Genomic DNA, 7,220 nt, shown 5'->3' on the forward strand with positions numbered 1-7,220 from the left:
AGTTTGTGTTGTAGAAATTTGTAAAATTATTGTTTCTCCCGCCGCATGCGAGATAAGGATAATATGTTTTTTGATTACAAGAAATATTTCCAATCCGATATTCATCACCAGCGCTTTCGTCACAACCAAGCAAGCCACTTTGAATCTGAGATCAATGACATTCTTACGTTGCTGTTTATTTATTTCCTTACTTCATTCACTAGGGTATTTATTTAGCTGGTTCCCACCGCTATGAGATGATTAGTCTGGCCATATATAAAAAATGTGAAAGTAATTAACTGACTCTCCAAGTATGAATTGCGTTCTATAGTTAAGTTTCTTTGGAAATAATCAATCCCTGGTGATTATTGTTGCCAGTTGACAGATGTGTATGCTGAAAAATGGTTCAAGGGTAGAAAATGTGCTGTAGTGGCTTAGGAAGTACTTAGAAGCCCGTATATCTATACTTGCCTTTGGGTCGCTGGGGGCTCCGCCCCCAGGCCCCCTTTTTTGGTTGGGGGTAAAAAGAAATAGGCCATGGCGCAAGACCTGCAATTGAGCCAAATTTCAGATCTTTAGATAATCTAGAAGTGGGTAAACGTGAAAATTGATTTAGACCGATGCACCTGTAGTAATAACATTGGGGGGGATTGTATATTGCGTGGGGGGGGGGGGGAAATTACATTTGTAAAATTTCACTTTTCGGAAAGGGCGCAAGATCGACAATTATGCCAAATTTCAGATATCCAGTCAATCTAGAAATGAGTAAACGTGATTTCGAATTATGCACCTGTAAGAATAACATTGGGGGGTATTTAATATTTGGGGGGGGGGGGGGGTTGTAAATACGATAGGGGGATGAAACCTTAAGTAAACCAGAGTAAATCTATAGCATGAACGGACCATGGGAATGGGGATTTATGGTGGTTTTTATGGGGTAAATGTTATTCTCCATAAGAATAACATGGGGCTCGTAAAAACTTTCAAATTTTGACATTAAACCTAAGTTTTGGGGGCCAAGGAGTAAAGTTACGAAAAAACACGTAATGTGTAAAATTTAAAGTAAAGTAAGGAGAATACAAAGCAATATTAATTTTTGCAAAACCAAACTATTTAAGTATGAAAAAATTGCGAAAACCGGTAAAAATTTAAAGAAATTTACAAAAATTTTGAAAGTAGGCCGTTTTTTGAAGGTTAAGGATTGCGATTTTCTGAAAACGCCTAATAGGGGTTGTAGAAAATTTGATTCCCGTTCATGAAAATCCGTTCAAATCTTTTCTATCTCTTACCGTTTTTGAGCTATAGGCGATTGAAAAAAATGTGTTTTGTCGTTTTTAGAGGTCCGCCATTTTGGATTTTTAGGGTGGTTAATTTTTTGAAAATGGGACTTTTGCAAAATTCACCATAAACTAATGATCCCTTACTACAATAGTACCAAATTCCAAGTCTCTAGCACGTTTCTAAACGATTCATATGACCATACCAAAGTAATTATATTTCAATCTTATTCTCCATAAGAATAACATGTGGCTCGTAAAAGTGGCAAAAAATCTTCAAATTTTCAGATTAAAATTAAGTTTTGGAGGTCAAGGAGTGAAGTTACGAAAAAACATGTAAAGAGTATAACTTAAAGTAAAGTAAGGAGAATACAAAGCAATAATAATATTTGGGAAAAGGAATTATTTAAGTATGAAAAAATAGCGAAAACTGGTAAAAAATTGAAAGAAATTCACCAAATTTTGAAAGTAGGGCGTTTTTTGAAGGTTAACAAGTGTGGTTTTCGGAAAACGCCAAAGAAGGTTTTTTAGAAAATTTAATTTCCTTTCGCTAAGGTCCTTTCAAATCTTTTCTAGCTCTTATCGTTTTCAAGCTACATCCGGTTGAAAAAAACGTGTTTTTTTGTTTTCAGAGGTACGCCATTTTGAATCTTTGGGGGGGGTTAAAATTTGAAAATGGGACTTTTGCACATTTCACCGTTAATATAAGATCCCCTACTACAATAATACCAAGTTTCAAGTCTCTAGCACGTTTCTAAACGGTTCAGATGAGCACACCAAAGTCGACCACTTTCAATGTTATTCTCCATAAGAACAACATGGGGCTTGTAAAAGTGGTAAAAAACCTTTAAATTTTGACATTAAACCTAAGTTTTGGGGGTTAAGGAGTAAAGATACAAAAAAACATTAAATGAGTAAAATTTTAAGTAAATTAAGGAGAACACAGAGCACTAATAATGTCTGCAAAAAAGAATTATTTAAATATGAAAAAATAGCGAAAACCGTAAAAATTGTTAAAGAAATTTACTAAATTTTGAAAGTAGGGCGTTTTTTGAAGGTTAAGGAGTGCGATTTCCGGAAAACGCCTAAGAGGGTTTTGTAGAAAATTTAATTCCCTTTCGCTAAGATTCTTTCAAACTTACCGTTTTCGAGCTATAGCCCTTTGAAAAAAACGCGTTTTATCGTTTTCAGAGGTCCGCCATTTTGGATTTTTGGGGTGGTTAAAATTTGAAAATGGGACTTTTGCAAGATTTACCGTTAATTTAAGATCCCATAGTTCAATACTACGCAAATTTGAAGTCTCTAGCACGTTTCTAAACCATTCAGATGGGCACACCAAAGTCGGCCATTTTTAATGTTATTCCCCATAAGAATAACATGGGTGGGAAATTCGAAATTTCGGGGGGGTTAAAATTTGAAAATGCGACTTTTTGGAATTTTATGGGTGGTTTGGGGCCAAGAACTACAAGTGTGCCAAATTTCAACTCCCTGGCACATCTAGAAGTGGTCTAGAATTTGTATACCTGAGTGAGTTACATAAGCGGCTGTATATTATTTAGACTCTTTTTATATAATACGTGAAGCCATTTTTTGTTAACGCAACTCCTCCCTTATTTGTGGACCAATTTCAATGTTTAAGGTGTCAAAAGATTCGTCTCAATAAGTAGTTTTGCAATAAGGTTTTAGAATTTTGAAATTCCTACTCCTAAGGGCGTGAGGCCCTCTCTCAACGGTTGGGTTTTCCTCATAAGAAATACATAGAACAAATTTAAAAACAAAAAACAGCTGATTATAAAAGAAACTCCTTAGCTTTTTGGGAGTAAATATTAATGTTTGTATTATTGAGTAGGTTAAGACCAAGTTAAACCGGTAATCAGTTTTGTAGGAAGAACAGAAAATGCCTCAAGTTCAAAGAAGAAATATTGAAAACGTGAGTAGGAGACAATTAATAATAAGATATCTTATGCGTATGAGGAGAGTAGAAAAAGAGAGCCATTTACACATTCACTTGGTGATATGAATAATATTTGCCAGTTCTGCTATACAGTACATCGACGGTTCTGCTATGCAACTCACTTTGGAAGTGAAAAAATATACGAAGCACATATACTGCAGTAAAAATAAGAGAAAAATTCCATAAACCTAAAAAAAAATCAAAAAACCATATTTTGTAAAGTACGCAATAGTCATATTAAAACTTTATACTCATTTTTACCCATTTAATAAATTAACATTTTTATATTTTGATGGCCCTACCACTATCACTATGATATCAACTAAGTGGGATGAATAATTGTCGTAAACCTTGAAAATAACCGTCGATTGCGATGGGTTTCACCGATTTTTGATAAATAAAACTAACTATACTTAGTTTTCAAACTATACTATACCATACTTAATTAGTCACCGACATGAACTAGACACGAAGAACAGCCTTCCAAATTTACAATGGGATGTCAAGTATAGTTAGTTAGTGTGGTGGTGCCATCAAAATACTAAAATGTTAACTATTAAATGGAAAAAAATGAGGATAAAATATTAATATGGCTATTGCGTATTTTACAAAATATGGTAGATTACCTCACTGCATACAATATTTTCGGTGCTTGGTACGAATTAATATTACTTAAATAACAGGCTCCATCTCCTTTGAAAACCCATTTGGTTAATATTGTAATTGTAACGAATAATTGCCATCATTTTATTAAACACAACCAAAATTTGTATATTCAAATTTGTAAATTTTAAATTTCAAACTCCCATGCTATTCTTATGAATTAGTTAACTGTTGTAGTTTGCTTGTTTAGATATATTATGATCAAACTTGGGAAATTAGTTATTGTATACTAAGTTATTGATATTTTACAAAAAAAAAAACACACTATAATAACCTACCTGTAGCAGCAAACCTAGGTACCTGTTTAACCTAATTTTATTTATATACATTTAATAAAACATCCAATTGAATGGAAATTTGCTGAGTCTGCAGGTTTGCTGTGGCGGAGTTGTTTTACTCATAAAATAAGCTTACATTTTAAGATTTTATAGTATCACACTATGTAACTAAATGGGATAAATTATCATAATCCTTGAAAGGAACGGTCAATTTCCATGTGTTTCACCTATCTATATATTAATTTGAAACTGTTTTTCTTTGTCATAGCTATTTTGAGAGAACGGCTGGGTGTAGAAACTCGGTAGAGGTGTCTAAAGAAAGGTCTTGGTCTGTAGATGAGTCATCAAAAGAGAAACATGGTGAATTCCCTTGGGGCTCTGCCCCAGTGGCCTTTAAATTCCTATCCCATTTTATTCTTATGAAGGAAAACGGGGTTTTTGTCACAGCTAATTTGAGAGAACGGCTGGGCGTAGAAACTTGGTAGGGGTCTCTAAAGAAAGGTCTTGGTCTGTAGATGAGCCATCAAAAGAGGAACGAGGTAAATTCCCATGGGGCTCTGCCCCAGAAGCCTTTAAAGTTGCCTCTTCAGATTTGTTTACATTACGACCATATGCATAATTCTACACTACTTTTTAATGAATCAGCTGTTAATATTTAAATTGTGATTTATTGAATTTGTCAAAATGAAGTAGCCTACAGTATTTGCAATGGGTTTTTCTGATTTTAAATTGGATTTTCTTCTGCATCGTGTCATGTTTTGCAATATAATGTTCTATTACCAAATCAGTGGAAAATCCTAATATCACAGTAACTCTTGATATTCTTTGGCGTATTGCATCTGTAGACGAAACTTGGGTTGGTGAAATTATTACAATGGAAAAAAGCGAGAAATCCTGGACAATTTGATATAGGCTAAAAATAAAACTGAATTAACAATATGCTACATTTATTGAGCAATCATTGAAATAGCCGATTTGCAAACAATGGAAACATAGAAAAAGTCATAGAACACAACCAAGTAGAAGAAAAGAAATATTTTTTTTTTCATTTTTAATTGTTATTATAGACAACCTAATGCGGCTATGAGAGGGAAAAATTTGTAGAAACACTAAAAAACAAGATAAGCTTTTTGAGAAAAGATAAGATATTTACAAAAGATTTTGATTATATCTAACTGTTGTGTAGATCGTGAGTATTTCCATAATCTTCGTGAGTCGCCTGTAATGCTTCGCAATTGCTCGAATTCGAGCAACAGGTACACTAGTTTTTGATCAATAGAAAAAAACTAAATATACTTAATAACAAATAACTCAAAAACCGTTGGGTTTAGAGAAAGATGGTTAGTACAAAAAATGTGTATTTTTAGATGACCTACATTTTGTATATTTAGCTTTTTCTTGTATCTCTAATAATAATGTCACTATAGCGAAAAATACAGAAATATGCTGCCATTTTCCAACATGGTGGCCGTAGCACAGCTTCAATTTTAGGGGACATTTAGTATGTTCAAAAGGAAGGTACACCCAACATCTGTACCAAATTCCCCGGTTGTGCTATTTTTTTTTTGTTCAAAACATATTTTTATTGTACTAAGAGTGTTGTTACGGTGGTAAAGTAAACTTGCCTAATGTCAGATCAAATGAATGCATGCAAGAAATGTTTACTTCTAACACAGACCAAACAAGATATTTCAAAACATTTAGTACAAAACTATACTAATGCCTTGACTATGATGATTTCAATTTCAAGTAGTAAGATTATACCATATCTAGGCGTACCTTATGTTTTTATTGTAAACTTTTGTATCACTCGCTCTACTTCAATTTAGAAAAAACGCAAATGGATTGTTTACTTCATGGTTATGTTGCCAGTTCCTCGGAAAAACTTATACAGTACAAGGTTTATTGACTGAATTTACCAACACAATCCAGACATTTCAAGTCAAAAATAAGAAGTTTCAACAACTCATTTGCTATTGAAAGTTTTAGTGGCAATATAAGACCAAACATAAGTGAAGGAATCAGTGTTTATGTATTCAACGATCGAGTTTGTTACGCTCAAGTTTATTTTTATGATTTAGGAAAGGCAAATAATATACGCTGTTCAAAAAGAGAATACGAAAATTGCCATCCAAATCGTATAGCTACAAGAGTTATCCAACCTATTTCGACAAATGAATCCATACTTTCAAAACGTTGGGACAGGTATTTAGAGAAACTCCACTGAAAAACGTGAGACTGACAGACAACACGTTAAAATACGTTAACCAACTTTCAATGGTGTTGCTGCTTTAGCCTATTCAAAGCAGATTATGACAGTCCAGTTGACAGAAAATGGAGCACATGAAATGGTTGATATCACCTCACTTTTCAGGGTATCCACGAAGAAAATTCGTTTGATTAGGGGGATGTCTCAAATCAAAGAAATGAAATGACCCAACTAAAATTACTAAACACAGGTCATCAGTAGGCCTAAGGCAACAGTTTTCTTTAATTCTCAATGCTGGAAAAACTTTGTTGCAACATGTTCTCGAATTGAAACGGATCGTTTAGCATTCATTATAAGTTATAAATTAAAACTAAGAGCAGAAATAATGTAGGTGAACCTTGACGACGCAAACAGAGATATTTCAAATTAGTTTCTAACAAGTGTTTAAACAACTCTAAGATTTAAGACAATTACTCGAATTTAAGCATAAAGTTTTCCTCGGCGTTATGTAACCCTCTGGTGCGGAGCCCTTTTGACGGATCTGCACCAAACTTCACACAAACTATCCTTGAATAATGATTAATAAAACCAAGTGAACGACGAGACGGGTGAAACATGAATGTAACAGAGAAAACCCTTGTATTTAGTAGATAGTTATAAATCATCGATCATCCTCTTACCGGACGGATGTCATTTATAGCAATAAACACAGTCTAATAATAAAGTGGTTAGAATCTTAGGGAGAAGAAAACATTCTTAAAGTTTTAATAGATTTGTTAGCAGAGGATGGTATTTTCCCAAACCCATGAACACAAATATCAGGTTGCCCCTTGAACAAAAATGTATGCGACACCTTTGTT

Source organism: Macrosteles quadrilineatus, unplaced genomic scaffold (genome assembly GCF_028750875.1).
Source record: "Macrosteles quadrilineatus isolate MER2022 unplaced genomic scaffold, UCM_ALF_1.0 Scaffold_4__1_contigs__length_99947679, whole genome shotgun sequence".
In the NCBI taxonomy this organism is placed as follows: Eukaryota; Metazoa; Arthropoda; class Insecta; order Hemiptera; family Cicadellidae; genus Macrosteles; species Macrosteles quadrilineatus.